The sequence below is a fragment of the Acomys minous genome, assembly GCF_964271855.1.
Source record: "Acomys minous genome assembly, chromosome: 15".
Classification (NCBI taxonomy): Eukaryota; Metazoa; Chordata; class Mammalia; order Rodentia; family Muridae; genus Acomys; species Acomys minous.
The window spans coordinates 51,428,362-51,444,811 of NC_140497.1; the positions used below are offsets into that span (position 1 = coordinate 51,428,362).

At 39.9% G+C, this 16,450-nt stretch overlaps 1 protein-coding gene across 4 annotated transcripts in view; it reads left to right on the forward strand.

Moving 5' to 3' along the window:
- LOC311583996 (uncharacterized protein) overlaps positions 1 to 13,975 on the forward strand; it is a 98,921-nt gene extending 84,946 nt beyond the window's left edge. For all 4 annotated transcript variants that reach the window (XR_014774743.1, XR_014774744.1, XR_014774745.1 and 1 more), the window contains one exon: positions 13,536 to 13,975. The gene's annotated coding sequence lies outside the window, so the exon portion shown is untranslated. The remainder of the gene's footprint in view (positions 1 to 13,535) is intronic.
- Positions 13,976 to 16,450: the final 2,475 nt, after the last annotated feature.

The window sequence follows — 16,450 nt, forward strand, 5'->3', positions numbered from 1 at the left end:
TTCAATGAAAATGAAGGAACAACATATCCAAATTTGTGGGATACATTGAAAGCAGTGCTAAGAGGAAAATTCATAGCACTAAGTGCCTTTAAAAAGAAATTGGAAGCATCGCACATAAACACCTTAATGACACAACTGGAAGCCCTAGAAAAAAAAGAAGCAGAAACACCAAAAGGAGTAGATGTCTGGAAATAATCAAACTCAGGGGTGAAATTAACAAATTAGAAACTAAGAAAACAGTCCAAAGAATCAACAAAACCAAGAGCTGGTTCTTTGAGAAAGTCAACAAGATAGACAGACCATTAGCCAAACTAACTAAAAGGCAGAGAGACAGTATTGAAATCAACAAAATCAGAAATGAAAAGGGAGACATAACAACAGACACTGAAGAAATACAAAGAATCATAAGATCCTACTTTGAAGGCATATATGCCACAAAATTTGAAAATCTAAGGGAAATGGACGATTTTCTTGATCAATTTCACTTGCCAAAGTTGAGTGAAGAGCAGATAAACAAGCTAAATAGTCCCATTTCCCCTACAGAAATTGAAGTAATCATTGATAGTCTCCCAACCAAAAAAAGGCCAGGGCCAGATGGTTTCAGTGAAGAATTCTACCAGACCTTCAAGGGCGAGCTAATATCGATACTCTTCAAGCTACTCCAAGAGATAGAAAGGGATGGAACATTACCAAATTCATTCTATGAAGCCATAGTCTCATTGATACCTAAACCTAACAAAGACTCAACAAAGAAAGAGAATTTCAGACCAATTTCTCTTATGAACATCAATGCAAAAATACTAAATAAAATACTTGCAAAACGAATACAAGAGCACATCAAAGATATCATTCATCATGACCAAGTAGGCTTCATTCCAGGCATGCAGGGATGGTTTAATATACGGAAATCCATCAATGTAATCCACCACATAAACAAACTGAAAATAAAAAACCACATGATCATCTCTTTAGATGCAGAGAAAGCATTTGATAAAATCCAACACCCATTCATGTTTAAAGTTTTAGAGAGATCGGGAATACAAGGCACTTTCCTCAACATAATAAAGGCTATATATAGGAAGCCAATAGCCAAAATCAAAGTAAATGGTGAGATACTCAAGGAAATTCCTCTAAAATCAGGAACAAGGCAAGGCTGCCCACTCTCTCCATATCTCTTCAATATAGTACTCGAAGTTCTAGCCAGAGCAACAAGACAACAAAAGGAGATCAAGGGTATTCAAATGGGAAAGGAAGAAGTCAAATTATCCCTATTTGCAGATGATATGATAGTCTACATAAGTGACCCTCAAAATTCCACCAGAGAACTCCTACAGCTGATAAACACCTTCAGCAAATTGGCTGGATACAAAATTAACTCAAAAAAGTTTGTAGCCTTCCTATACACAAATGACAAGCTTGCAGAGGAAGAAATTAGGAAAACTACACCCTTCACATTAGCCACAAGCAATATAAAGTACTTAGGAGTTACTCTAACTAAGGAAGTGAAGGACTTGTTTGAAAAAAATTTCAAAACTCTAAAGAAAGAAATTGAAGATGACATGAGAAGATGGAAGGATCTACCTTGCTCATGGATCGGGAGAATTAACATAATAAAAATGGCCATCCTACCAAAAGCAATCTACAGATTCAATGCAATCCCTATCAAAATACCTACACAATTCTTTAAAGACATTGAAAGTGCAATTCTGAACTTCATATGGAAAAACAAAAAACCCAGAATAGCTAAAAACAATCTTGTACAATAAAAGGTGCTCTGGAGGAGTCTCCATACCTGATCTCAAACTGTACTATAAAGCAATAGTAATTAAAACAGCATGGTACTGGCACAGCAACAGGCTGGTTGATCAGTGGAATCGAATCGAAGACCCAGATATGAATCCACACACATATGGTCATTTGATTTTCGACAAAGAAGCCAAATCCATTCGATGGAAAAGGGATAGCATCTTCAACAAATGGTGCTGGTCTAACTGGATGTCTATGTGTAAAAAAATGCAACTGGACCCATATTTGTCACCTTGTACAAAACTCAAATCCAAGTGTATTAAAGACCTCAACATAAAACCAGAGACACTAAGTCACTTAGAAGAAAAAGTGGGGAAGAGCCTCGAACATATTGGCACAGGAGACAACTTCCTGAACAGAACACCAACAGCCCAGACATTAATGTCAACAATTAATAAATGGGACCTCATGAGGCTGAGAAGCTTCTGTAAGGCAGGAGACACTGTCAAGAGAACAAAGCGACAGCCTACAGACTGGGAAAAGATCTTCACCAACCCTACATCTGACAAAGGTCTAATATTCAAAATATATAAAGAACTCAAGAAATTAAACACCACCAAACCAAATAACCCAATTGAGAAATGGGGCATGGAACTAAACAGAGAATTCTCAACAGAGGAATATCAAATGGCTGAGAAACACTTAAAGAAATGCTCAACCTCCTTAATCATCAGGGAAATGCAAATCAAAACAACGCTGAGATTCCATCTTACACCCATCAGAATGGCTAAGATCAAAAATTCAAGTGACACCACATGCTGGCGATGATGTGGGGAGAGAGGAACACTCCTTCATTGCTGGTGGGAGTGCAAACTAGTACAACCACTTTGGAAATCTATCTGGTGCTATCTCAGAAAAATGGGAATAGGGCTTCCTCAAGACCCAGCTATTTCACTCCTTGGAATATACCCAGAAGATGCTCCAGCACACAACAAGAAAATTTGCTCAACCATGTTCATAGCAGCCTTATTCATAATAGGCAGAACATGGAAACAGCCTAAGTGTCCCTCAGTAGAAGAATGGATAAAGAAACTGTGGTACATATACACTATGGAATACTATTCAGCTATTAAAAACAAGGAATTCCCGAAATTTGTGGATAAATGGATTGAGCTAGAAATGATCATAATGAGTGAGTTAACCCAGAAGCAGAAAGACTCAAATGGTATATACTCACTTATATCTGCATATTAGCCCAGGGGGCATGTCCCACGAAAGCCTTCACTTAGCAGGAAACTGAGACAGAGGGGAGGACATTCTAGTGAGACTCTAGATGAGAGAATCATGGGAGAAAGGCAAAGTAGAAGGATCTAGAGGGTCCTAGAAGCCTGCAAGTAGAACATTATGATAGGCAGATTTGGGCACAGGGGTCCCACTCAAACTAAGGCACCAGCCAAGGACAATACAGGCAGTAAACCTTAAACCCCTACCCAGATCTAGACAATGGACAGAACACTCTCCACAGTAGAGTGGAGAGTGGGATATTACTTTCTCACATATTCTGGTGCCTCACCTTTGACCATGTCCCCTGGAGGGGGAGACCTGGAGGCACTCAGAGGAAGGACAGCAGGTTACCAAGAAGAGACGTGATACCCTATGAACATATACAGGGGGAGGTAATCCCCCTCAAGAACAGTCATAGGGGAGGGGAATAAGGGGAAAATGGGAGGGAGGGAAGAATGGGAGGATACAAGGGATGGGATAACCATTGAGATGTAACAAGAATAAATTAATAAAGGAGAAAAAATGAAAAAAAGGAATAATAGGAGTAGAAGGAGAAGACGCCAAGCTCCAAGGCCCAAAAATATTTTCAACAAAATTATAGAAGAAAACTTCCCCAACCTAAAGAAAGAAATGTCCATAAACATACAAGAATCTAACAGAACACCAAATAGATTTGACCAGAAAAGAAAATCCTCCCATCATATAATCACCAAAACATTAAATGTACAGCACAAAGACAGAATATTAAAAGCTGCAAGAGAAAAAGGGCAAGTCACATATAAAGGCAAACCCATCAGAATTACACCTGACTTCTCAACAGAGACTATGAAAGCTAGAATGTCCATAGACAGAAGTCACGCAAAGATTAAGACATCACAGATGCCAACCCAGACTACTGTACCCAACAAAGCTTTCAATCACCATAGATAGAGAAAACAAGATATTCTATGACAAAACCAAGTTTAATCAGTACCTAACCACAAATCCAGTCCTACAGAAGATACTAGAAAGAAAACTCCAACTCAAGAAGGAAAACACAGGAAATAAATAAATCAACATTCACAAATTCAAACCACAGAAACACACACATACTCTACCACAACACCATCGAAAAAAGAAACTAACAACCACTGGTCATTAATATCTCTCAACATCAATATCCTCAACTCTCCTGTAAAAAGACACAAGCTGACAGAATAGATGCAAAAACAGGATCCATCAATCTGCTGCATACAAGAAACACACCTCAGCAATAAAGATAAACATTACCTCAGAGTAAAAGATTGGAAAACAGTATTCCAAGAAAATGGACTCAAGTCACAAGCTGGAACAGCCATCTAGTATCTGAAAAGATAGGCTTTCAACCAAAACTGATCAAAAGAGATGAGGAAGGTCATTACATCCTCATCAAAGGAAAAATACACCATGATGATGTCTCAATTCTAAACATCTATTCCCCAAATGCAGGAGCACCCACATCTGCAAAAGAATCATTACTAAAGCTTAAGCCACACATTGAGCCCCACACATTAATAGTGGAAGACTTCAACACCCCTCTTTCCAATAGACAGATCATCAAGACCGAAACTAAATAAGAGAAACAAGGAAACTAATAGACATCATGAAATAAATGGACCTAACTAATATCTACAGAACATTTCACTCAAACACAAAAGAACATACCTCTTTTCAGAACTTAATGGAAACGTCTCCAAAATTGACCACATACTTGGTCACAAAGCAAACCTCAACAGATACAAGAAAATTGGAGTAATCACTTGCATCTTATCAGACCACCATGAATTAAAGCTGAAACTCAACAACAAAAGAAACAACCAGAAGACTACAAACTCATGAAAACTTAACAACTCCCTACTTAATAACATCTGGGTAAGGGATGAAATAAAAAGAGAAATTAAAAATTTCCTAGAATTCAATGGAACTGAAGACACCCAAATTTATGGGACTCAATGAAAGCAGTGCTAAGAGGAAAGGTCATAGCACTAAGTGTCTTTATAAAGAAACTGGAGAGATCCCATACTAGCAATTTAACAGCACTTCTGAAAGTTCTAGAACAAAAAGAAGCAGACACACCGAAGAGGAGTAGATAGATGGCTGGAAATCATCAAACTCAGGGCTGAAATCAATAAATTAGAAACAAAGAAAACAATTCAAAGAATCAATAAAACCAAGAGCTGGTTCTTTGAGAAAAATCAACGAGAATGACAAACCTTTATCCAAACTGACTAAAGGGCTGAGGGAGAGTATTCAAGTCAAGATACACAGAAATGAAAAGATATACAGAAAATGGCAGATGCTGAGGAAATCCAAAGGATCATCAGGTCTTACTTCAAAACCCTATCTACCACAAATTTTTTATTTTATTAGTTTATTCACATAACATCTCAGTTGTTATCACCTCACTTTTATCTTCCCATTCCTCCCTCCCTTGCTCTTTCACCCTTTTTCTCTCTCCTAGGTTTGTGAGAGAAGAAGACCTCTTTCCCCAAAATATGGTCGTAGCCTATCAAGTGTCATCCTGGTAGCCTGCTTAGCTTTCCTCTGAGTACCACAAAATTTGAAAACTTACATGAAATGGACAATTTTCTTTATAGCTACCAACTACTGAAATTGAATCAAGATCGGGTAAAGAAATTGTATAGTCCTGTCACACGTAAGGAAATGGAGGCAGCCATTAAAAGTCTCCCAACAACAAAAACAGCCCAGGACCAGGTGGATTTTTTAGTGCAGAATTCTACAAGACCTTCAGAGAAGAGCTAATACCAGTTCTCTTTAAGCTATTCCATAAAATAGAAATAGAAAGAACATTACTGAACTCATTCTATGAGGCTACAGTCACCTTGATACCTAAACCACAGAAAGACTCAACAAAGAAAGAATTTCAGGCCAATTTCTCTTATGAACATTGATGTGAAAATACTTAATAAAATACAAACCAAATTCTAGAATACATCAAAACTATCATTCACCATGACCAAGTAGTCTTCATCCCAGGCATACAAGGGTGGTTCAATATACAGAAATCCATCAATGTAATTCATCATATACACAAACTGAAAGAAGAAAACCACATGATCATATCCTTGGATGCTGAAAAACATTTGATAAAATCCAACGCCCATTCATTCATGTTAAAAATCCTAGAGAGAGCCTCTTTGTACATACCTAGGCACATACCTAAACATAATAAAGGTAATATACAGCAAGCCTATATCCAATATCAAACTAAATGGACAGAAACTTAAGTCAATACCACTGAAATCAAGGATAAGACAAGGCTATGCACTCTCTCCATATCTCTTTAATATAGTACTCGAAGTCCTAGCTAGAGCAATAACACAACTAAAGGAGATGAAGGTATACAAATCAGAAAAACAAAAGTCATACTATCACTATTTGCCAATGATATGATAGTATACATAAATGACCCCAAAAAGTCTATCAAAGAACTACAGCTGATAAACACCTTCAGCAAAGTGGCTGGATATAAAATCAAATGAAAAAATCAGTAGCCGTTCTGTATACAAGTGACAAACAGGCTGAGAAAGAAGCTAAGGAGACTACACCCTTCACAATAGCCACCAATAATATAAAGTATCTTGGTGTAACTCTAACCAAGAAAGTGAAAGATTTGTATGGAAAAAAAGGCCAATCTCTGAAGAAAGAATTTGAAGAAGATTCCAGAAGAAAGAAAGATCTCCCATGTCGGTGGACTGGGAGAATCTACATAGTAAAAATGGTCATCTTACCAAATGCAATCTACAGATTCAATGCAATTTCCATCAAAAATTCCCACACAATTTACTGACCTAGAAAGAATAATTCTCATCTTCATGTGGAAAAACAAAATGCCCAGAATAGCTAAAAAGGTTCTGTACAATAAAATATCTTGTGGGAGTATTTTCATCCTATATCTCAAGCTGTACTTACTATAGAGCAACAGCAGTAAAAACACCATGGTACTGGCATAGAAATAGGCTGGTTGATCAAGGGAATAAAATCAAAGACCCAGATATAATCCCACATATCTATGGACACTTGATTTTTGACCAAAAAATGCCAAATTCATACAATGGAAAAAAGATAGCATCTTCAACAAATGGTGCTGGTCTAACAGGATGGCTACATGTAGAAAAACGAATATAGTTCTGTATCTATCACCCTGCACAAAACTGAAGTCCAAGTGGCTTAAAGACCAGAACATAAAACCCCATACACTAAATCTGTTAGAAAAAAGTGGGGAAGAGCCTTGAGCTCATTGGCACAGGAGACAACTTCCTGAACAGAACACAAACAGCTCAGGCCCTAAGATCAACCATTAATAAATGGGGCCTTATGAAACTGGAAAGCTTTTGTAAGATGAAGGACACTGACAACAGAACAAAATGACAGCCTACAGACTGGGAAAAGATCTTCACCAACCCTACATCTGACAAAGGGCCAATATCCAAAATATATAAGAACTCAAGAAATTGAACACCACCAAACCAAAAATATCCAATTAAAAAGTGGTGTACCAGAACTAAACCGAGAACTCTCAACGAAGGACTATCAAATGTCTGAGAAACACTTAATGAAATGCTCAACATCCCTAGTTATCTGCCGATGCCGCTCCCGTCCAGCAGGAAAGACACCAACACCGGGAACTCTTCTTGTAGCAGTTTTTATTCAGGATCCTTGACTATCGGAGTGACCCTGGGAAAAGCTCCCACAGAACCTTTTATAGTGTGCCTGTCTTATCAGAAACTGCCACGTCGCCACTCCTGGTTGGTGCATTTGGATCACACCACCTCACGCCATGCCTTGTCAGAATCACACCACCTCACGCCATGCCTTGTCAGAATCACGCCACCTTACGTCATGCACATAAGGGGGGCTTGCTCACTGCGCATGCGCAAAGGGTTTTTCTCACTGCGCATGCACAAAGGGGTTTTTCTCACTGCGCATGCGCAAAGGGTTTTCTCACTGCGCATGAGCAGAAGGGGGTGCATGCACCGGTGAAGAAGCAGGGGGCGCTGCTATCTATGGCTCTCCACAGTTCCCCCTTATTTATTAAATTTTGAGCAAGTGGCACAGAGAATGCCTGGTAGGTTGTCCCCCCCTTGTACTGGAGAAATAGGCTGACAAGATGGTTGACCATTGGCCTTATAGCCCGTCTCTAACTTCTTCTTCTCCTCCCTCGCTTTATTAAAAGGAGGTAGATGGATCCATCATATACAGGTGAGCTTGGGTCCCCGAAGGGAGCGGGCATTAACCAGAGGGGGGAAGCATCGACCTGATCCTCCTGGGGCCACATTGGCCTGTCAAGATGTCTTTTTGAGGAGGAGGGGGGGGTCCTGATCTGCTGTCTGTGGGCATCTCCAACATACATCGAACAAGACAGTTTCTGACATCAACCTCTATGCAATCAGGTTTACTTCTCGGGGGACTCAGAGTCAGACAATCGGGTCCTCCCCCTGCGGTACCTCATCCTACACCCCTTGCAGGTGTCCATGCCTTACGGCAGGCAATATCTGAGTATATGTCATTCTCACCATGCCAAGGAAGGGGAAACGGAAGCACATTAATATCATGGCCTTGGTCTGCCAAGTGCATGGGGGATCTATACCCGTCATTGACTACTTCTCTATCATGCCAAGCCACACTTGAGGAGATTGCCCAGCCTCCAGTGCAGCAAATGCTTGCATCATAGAGGCCTGCGTGCGATGTTGGTGGGTGTGCATCCTGCATAGGCACCAGAGTGTTAGGCAACTGACAAGGACCAGACACACTGTCAAAGCTCTTATTCCTGCCCATTCCTTCCGATGAGAGAAGGCATTCTGGAACCACTGCGACAGCCCAGAGACCATGGAGATGTCAGTTCGTGTAGAATTGATGTGCACCATGGAGAGATGCAGTTCCTGTAGGGGACTATCCAGGCTTCTGTTTCAGTTACCTGTAAGATACTGGGAGAGACTGCTAAAAAAGTTAATAATCTGAAAACATAGGCTTCCTTTAAGGGGAAAGCCCATATTTTCTGTATCAGGTGAAATCTCTTTTGTTAACGAAACATTGGTGGTGAAGATTCTTGGGAAAATTGTGGTTGTATGTTTTGGAAAACCCGACAAGATTTTCCACTTGTACTCAGGCTGTGTCATGGAGCCCGGAATGTTTATAAGGCCTTGCAATGTAGTAGAACTACGGCCAATTAGTAGTCCCACTGTGTCTTTTGGTAGAGGGCCAGTGAAATCAGTGGCTACCAACTGAGGCCCCATTTGTGGGGTCAGTACGAGTCTGGTGGTGGAACAGAGGTCGAGGCCTGTGCTCCCTTTAGTAGCTCTCCGGGGCGTTGCCATTCTATGGGAGAACGCAGACTCAGCCACTGTTCCGGAGCTCTGGTCTCCTCCATTGCCCCATATATTTGAGGGCCCGGAGGACGAGGGCCCCGTGTCCCGTTTTTTGGCCGTGCTCCCCTAAATCCTGTCGCTAGTGGTTGACCATTAATGTCTTTTAATGACCAACATTCACTAGCCCAATGATTTTCTTTCCTGCATTTGGGACAGAGGCCAGGTGTACGTGGAGGAGGATTTTGACTTGTCTGATTAATCCCCCTGGGACACTGGTGTCTGAAATGTCCTTCTTTGCCACACTTGAAGCAATTTTGAGGACCAGTAATTTCCTTTCTATTCCTTCTCTGGGCTGCCTGCATTACAGCTGCAGCCAATCCTGTATTTGATAATGGTCCTCCTATCTCTCTGCAGATCTTTAACCACACATCTAAAGATTTATGTTTGTATGGATTTATAGCTTGTCTACACTTCTTGGTACATTGCTCAAAAATAAGTTGTTTTATCAAAGGCATTGCAATATCTGGGTCGTCGAAGATTTTTCCAGCGGCATCAACTAATCTGGCCACAAAGTCGGCAAATATTTTATTGCTTCCTTGAATAATTTTTGTGAGATTTCTAGATACTTCCCCTCGTTTAGGAAGGGCTTTTTATGTCCTTCTGTCAATAAAATTAATTTGTTTAAAAACTTGCGCCGGATATCCTGTCTGTTGATTATCGAAACGTCCCTGCCCCATAAGCATATCCTGGTCCCATGCCGGTTGTCCGTTAGCTGTATTGGCAGTTGCCTGCTCAGCTGAGAACTCAATGTAATAAGCTTTCCAATCTAAATAGGCGCCAGGTGAAAGGCAGGCTCGTGCTAAATTTTGCCAATCTGAGGGTGTCATGCAATACCTCCCTAGGGATTCCAACTGCGCCATAACAAAGGCTGCGGTCGTGCCATAAGCACGAACAGACTCAGCCAGTCTTTGGACAATTTTAAAATCCAAGGGTTCGTGATAACGATTCCCTTGTGCATTCTGAAAAACTGGGTAACAATGAGGGTTATTTTGCAAATGAAATTGCTTCCATACCTCAGGACAGGCAGACCTACCTCCCCCTGGTATATGGGGCAGGGGTCTTATTCCGCCTGGAGATTTAGGTGGCTCTAGTTCAGGAGCTGACGGCTGCATAATCTTGGCCTCCTTCCTTTTTTGTATAATAATGCTACCTAGCTGTTCAGCCAACTCCTCTAATTCTTCATCCTCGGGGCCAGAATCGTCCCCTTCAAACTGTTCCTCTTTCACTTTCCCCAAAATATAATTCCCCATTTTGTCCAAGTCCTGGAACTTTATTGTCTCAAAGCCTGAGAACTTAACAGTTATGTCCCACCTCCCGGGAACTTAATTCCCCATTTTGTCCGAACCCCGGAACTTTATTGTCTCAAAACCTGAGAACTTAACAATTATGTCCCATTGACTGGGAACTTACCAGCTAGCTGCCCTGGCTGCCACAAGTTCTGAGATTCCCCGTACGGGCCACCAAAATGCCGATGCTGCTCCCGTCCAGCAGGAAAGACACCAACACCAGGAACTCTTCTTGTAGCAGTTTTTATTCAGGATCCTTGACTATCGGAGTGACCCTGGGAAAAGCTCCCACAGAACCTTTTATAGTGTGCCTGTCCTATCAGAAACTGCCACGTCGCCACTCCTGGTTGGTGCATTTGGATCACACCACCTCACGCCATGCCTTGTCAGAATCACGCCACCTTACGTCATGCACATAAGGGGGCTTGCTCACTGCGCATGCGCAAAGGGCTTTTCTCACTGCGCATGCGCAAAGGGGTTTTCTCACTGCGCATGCGCAGAAAAAATACATTGCGCTGGTGAAGCAGCAGGGGGCGCTGCTATCTATGGCTCTCCACAGTTATCAGGGAAATGCAACTCAAAATGACTCTGAGATTCCATCTTACACCTATCAGAATGGCTAAGACCAAAAACTCAGGTGACAGCACATGCTGGCAAGGATATAGAGAAAGAGGAACACTCCTCCATTCCTGTGGGAGTGCAAGCATATACAACCACTTTGGAAATCAATATGGTGCTTTCTCAGCAAATCGAGAACAACTGTACCTCAGAACACAGCCATATCACACCTGGGAATATACCCAAAAGATGCTCTACCATACAACAAGGACGTTTGGTCAACAATGTTCATAGCAACTTGATTTGTAATAGCCAGAATCTAGAAACAACCTAGGTGCCCCTCAACTGAAGAATGGATAAAGAAACTGTGGTACATTTACACAATGGAATAGTATTCAGCTATTAAAAACAAGGAAATCTTGAAATGTGCAGACAAATGGATGGAACTGGAAAAGATCATCCTGAGTGATGTAACCCAGACCCAGAAAGACACATATGGTATATACCCACAATCAGACATTAGCCACATAATAAAGGATAGCTACATTACAACACAGAGAATGAAACATCAACCAAGGACCATGTATGATGTGGACCCAGACGTTCTGCTCAGATGTAGTGGCACAGTCTCCTTCTGGATCCCACATGTGCAGAGTAGGGACTACTTTGGACCTGCACTCTGGCCACCAAACTTAGATCACTTCCCCCTGGCAAGATGGCCTTGCCAGCCTACAGAGGAAGAGGTTACAGGGAGTATAGATGAGAATTGATATGCTGAGGTTAGATGTTATGGGAAGAGCACTCCCCCTTCTGACTACTAATGGAGGGAGGAGGGAAAGGAGATAAGGGAAGGAGAGTGTATCGCGAGGGAATGAGGGACAGGCATACAGTCAAGATGTGAAGAATTTAAACTGCAGAACAAGCAAGTAACTTATATTGCTAATCCCACCCTATGGAAATAGCTCTGAGACTGGCTGAGACATGAATATCTAGGCATAGACAATGCTTCTTGTTGGCTACAGAACCCCTATGAATTACTATTAGATGCAATTCTTTATTAGATGCATGAATGAAGATTTACAGATTTTTTTCTGTTCATACAAAGAACAGAAAACCAGCCTTAATTGTTCTGTGCATCACACAGACCTTATACACTCATAATCTTAGAACTGTATAATGCTTGTGAGAAATTATATGCTTTCAGAACAAAAGAACTGGACACTGTTGTTGGATCAGACATAACAGGATGCATTCCTCACAGCATGCTAGACATTGACATCCTGTGTCCTTTATGTTCCAGCACCAAGCGCTTCAATTGCTGTTCCTCATCAGACAGGATAGCTCCCAGGAGACTTTCAAAGAAAGCTTCCAATCCCAATTGGCACAGCATTTCAGACTGTCTCACACAGAACTTTAATTAAACCTGGAATTTCTCAACATTTAGAGGCTGGACCACAAATGTGATTCCTAGCTTGTTTAGCCATTTCTCCAATTTTATTTGGGCCCCTACTAGGTAGTATTTGTCCCTAATCAGCCTGAAGTAACCTCAAGAGAATGACGCCACATTTCCCTTAAGGGCAGTCAGGTAGGTTTTTGGTTGCTTTCTTGGGCAATAGAGGGTTATTATCAATGGTAGTTGGTTACACGTTATTATTGGACTTAGTTAGAAAGAAAACAAGGTCAGACTCAGTGATGTCTCTCTTTTCCCTTATCTTACATTCTTAGGGCTTGGAGATAGGGGTTGAAAAGAAAGAAGGGGGTATATAGAAATATATAGGGAAGATAGAACAAAAAGTAGATTAGTGAATCTACTCCTGAACTTAATGCCTCAATTTTCACTCACAAGGTTATGTTTAATTCACTGGTATAGTATTTTGTATATAGATGTAAAATAAGTTTAATTCTAGATACAATGATATAGAATTCAAATGTAAGTTTATTTTTCACACACACCATATATATATATGGTATTGTACCCATATAACTCAATTATAATACAAGGTTTATTTCCAATACTTTGAAAGTGCTATTGCAGTATGTTTAGGATAAATGAGTTATACAAGTTGATTTTTAGCTTATCAGATCATGGTCATGTCAATTGCTGGTCTACCTTTACCACAAGAATATACATCTTTGGTGTGACAGATAGGTATGATTCTATAGAAAGATAAGGTAGGATAATTTAGATAAGGACTTCAAAAACCTGAGAGACATGCAGAATATGGCATTTAAAAGGTATTTTATTATTTTAAAGCTTCACTGACAATGGGACAGGTTAACTCCTGGCAACTCCCCAACTACCTCAAAGAGGATGATGACCATCAAAGAACCTCCTTATGGAGATGGCTTCAAATGTGGCAAACAAGCTATGGGGAAAATGTCCTCCTTTCTACCACAGACAGAATTATGCCTGAAAAAGGGCAAGTTTGGATGCAGGCAGTGTCAATGGCTAAACTCTGCCAAGACAGGGAAAGCAAGTCCTCAATAGTTCCTGTCTCACAAATATGTCTGTCAGATAAATAGGGCCAGAAGGCTGAAGGAGATGCTCCAACATAATAGAGAGTTTTGGGTGACTGTTCGGGTAGCAAACGGTCTCTGAAATCTTCTCATTTGGAAAGCTACTAACCTGCATTCCCGGCATACTCAGGTAATGAAATTTATTCCTTCTCCAGTCTCTAATGGAGTTGAAGACCAGGTGGCTTAGTTTTACAATGAAGCTTAGTTCTTCAGGGGTGAAGATATTTTTAGGTCTAGATAGATATTTTAAGTTGATAATGACAGATGTGATGGAGATTGATTTACATGCAGAATTTTAGACACACCAAGATAGGAAAGATGTTTTCTTCAAGGCTGTCAAATACAAATAGCCAAAAACTAAGAATATAACACTTATATAATTCTTGATTGTGTCATGGTTCTTCTTGCTATAGGTAGTTTATTGTATATATGTATAAAAATATAAATGTATATGTAAAAAAAGAAAAATGTTTATAAAATAAAACAAGCAAAAATGCATGGCAAGCTTGATGCCATGTAGTAGTGAAGCACACCTCCCAAAAACACTTACCAATTCTCCTCAAATTATTATGCAAAAACGAAACAGATGAACAGTCCCATATTCCTCCCATAAAGTTAGCGTTGCCCAGAAATCAAAAGCAGACTAAGCATCATCATAATAAGATAATTATAAGAAATATCTTTGATTTCTGTAGATGTAAAAAGTAACAATAAAATATTTCAAAACTGTATTCAAGAACACATCAAAATAATTATTCATTATGATAAAGTTGGCATACTCGTATAGATGCAGGCATGGTCTGGCATACCCAAAGTATTACATGTAATCTACTGTATTAATAAAAGACAGGTACTACATCACCACCTCATGAGATGAAAATATGCTTTTGATTGGAAGCAAAGGGATGCCTAGGATCCTGTTCAGCACAATAAAGATAACATGAAAAACCCACAGTAAAAACCACCCCAGACAGACAAACTCCCAAAGCATTTCCACTATATCAGGAACAATGCAAGTTTGTCTCTTCTTCCATATTGGCCAATAAAATAATTGAAGTCGTACCTCGAATAAAAGCAGAAGTGAGTGAGTTAGATGGGGTATACACAATAAAGGAAGAAGTCAGGTTCTCTTTATTTCCACATGATAAGTTTATATACATAAAAGACTAAAGACTCCACCAAAAATCTCTGGCAGCTAATAAATATATTCAGCATTGTATTAGAATAAAAACTAATACACAAAACATAGTTACCTTCTTAAATAAAAATACCAAACACACCAAGGAAATAAAGAAGCAATCAGTACTTTTTACAGATTCTCACAAATATCATAAGATAACTATGACCAAGGAATTGAATGACTTCTACAGTGAAGACTCTAAGCTTCGTGAAAATAAAGAAAAGGTAAAATAAGCTGGAAAGGCCTCTGATGCTCAGATCTGCAAGAGTAATATGGTAGAGGTGCCATCCCACAATAGTTCAAAGAAACTGAAAAATAAATCTTAAAATTCATAGGTCCATATAAAAAGAGCCAAATTAATCAAAGCAATCACAAACAAAAATAATACTGCTTGAGGCACTACCTTCACAGATTTCCAGTTAGACTACAGAGCTTTAGGAATAAAAAAAATAACATATAGTATTGATATTTTAAAAAGATTCATTGACTAGTGAAATACAGATAAGCACCTATACATAAATTTATACCCACACACCCATGTGCCATCTAACAAAGAAGTCCACAGTACACAGGGAATTGACAGCTCCGTGGAGAGGAATGAAACTCAATCCTTTCCTTTATTGCTGCAAGCTGTCAATATAAAATAGTACAGCCTCTAGCACCTAAAAGTGCACAGAAGTTATAAAAGACAAAAGGGAGAATCCCCAGATAATACTGCTTGAGGAAAGGGTAAACAAAATATTGTGTGTTAATAAATGGACTTGAATGCAGCCATAAAAAGAGGTGGAACACTGATACATCCTATAGCATGACTAAACATTACAAACATTAAACTATGAAAGAAGCCAAATGCCGTAAGAATGAGATATTTCTGTTAGGTGATTTCCTTTCTATTAAATACGCAGAATGATCTGGGTGGTGGTGGCACACGCCTTTAATCCCAGCATGCAGGAGGCAGAGGTATGTGGACCTCTGTGAGTTTGATGCCAGGCTGTCTACAGAGCTAGGTCCAGGACAGCCAGGACTACACAGAGAAACTCTTTCTTCAGCCTGAAAAGAAACAAAGAAACAAAACAAAACTGAGAAAGTTAGATTGGTTTACAGCCTGTTTAGTCATTAACCAAAGAGACCCATGGAAAACCATGAATATAAAAGGCTACACCAAGGCTATTGGTTTCTCTACACAACCTGAAGAATAGGTCTGAGTTCTGAAGGTAACACTTCTGTCATTGATCATGAACAGGCTGGGCTGGTGCCTAACTAGCTGGTGGGGGGAGGCGGAGGGCCTGGAGAAATAAAGAGTACCTACTAATGGGGAAAGGGGTTCTTCTCAAATGGCAAAAATGTTTTCAAAACAAATAAGGTGGTGAGTTCATAACATTAATAACATGCTTAGTAAGCCCTACTAGATGGTATACTTTGAAAGAATGAACTTACTACATGAGTGTATTATATAGCACTAAATATTATTA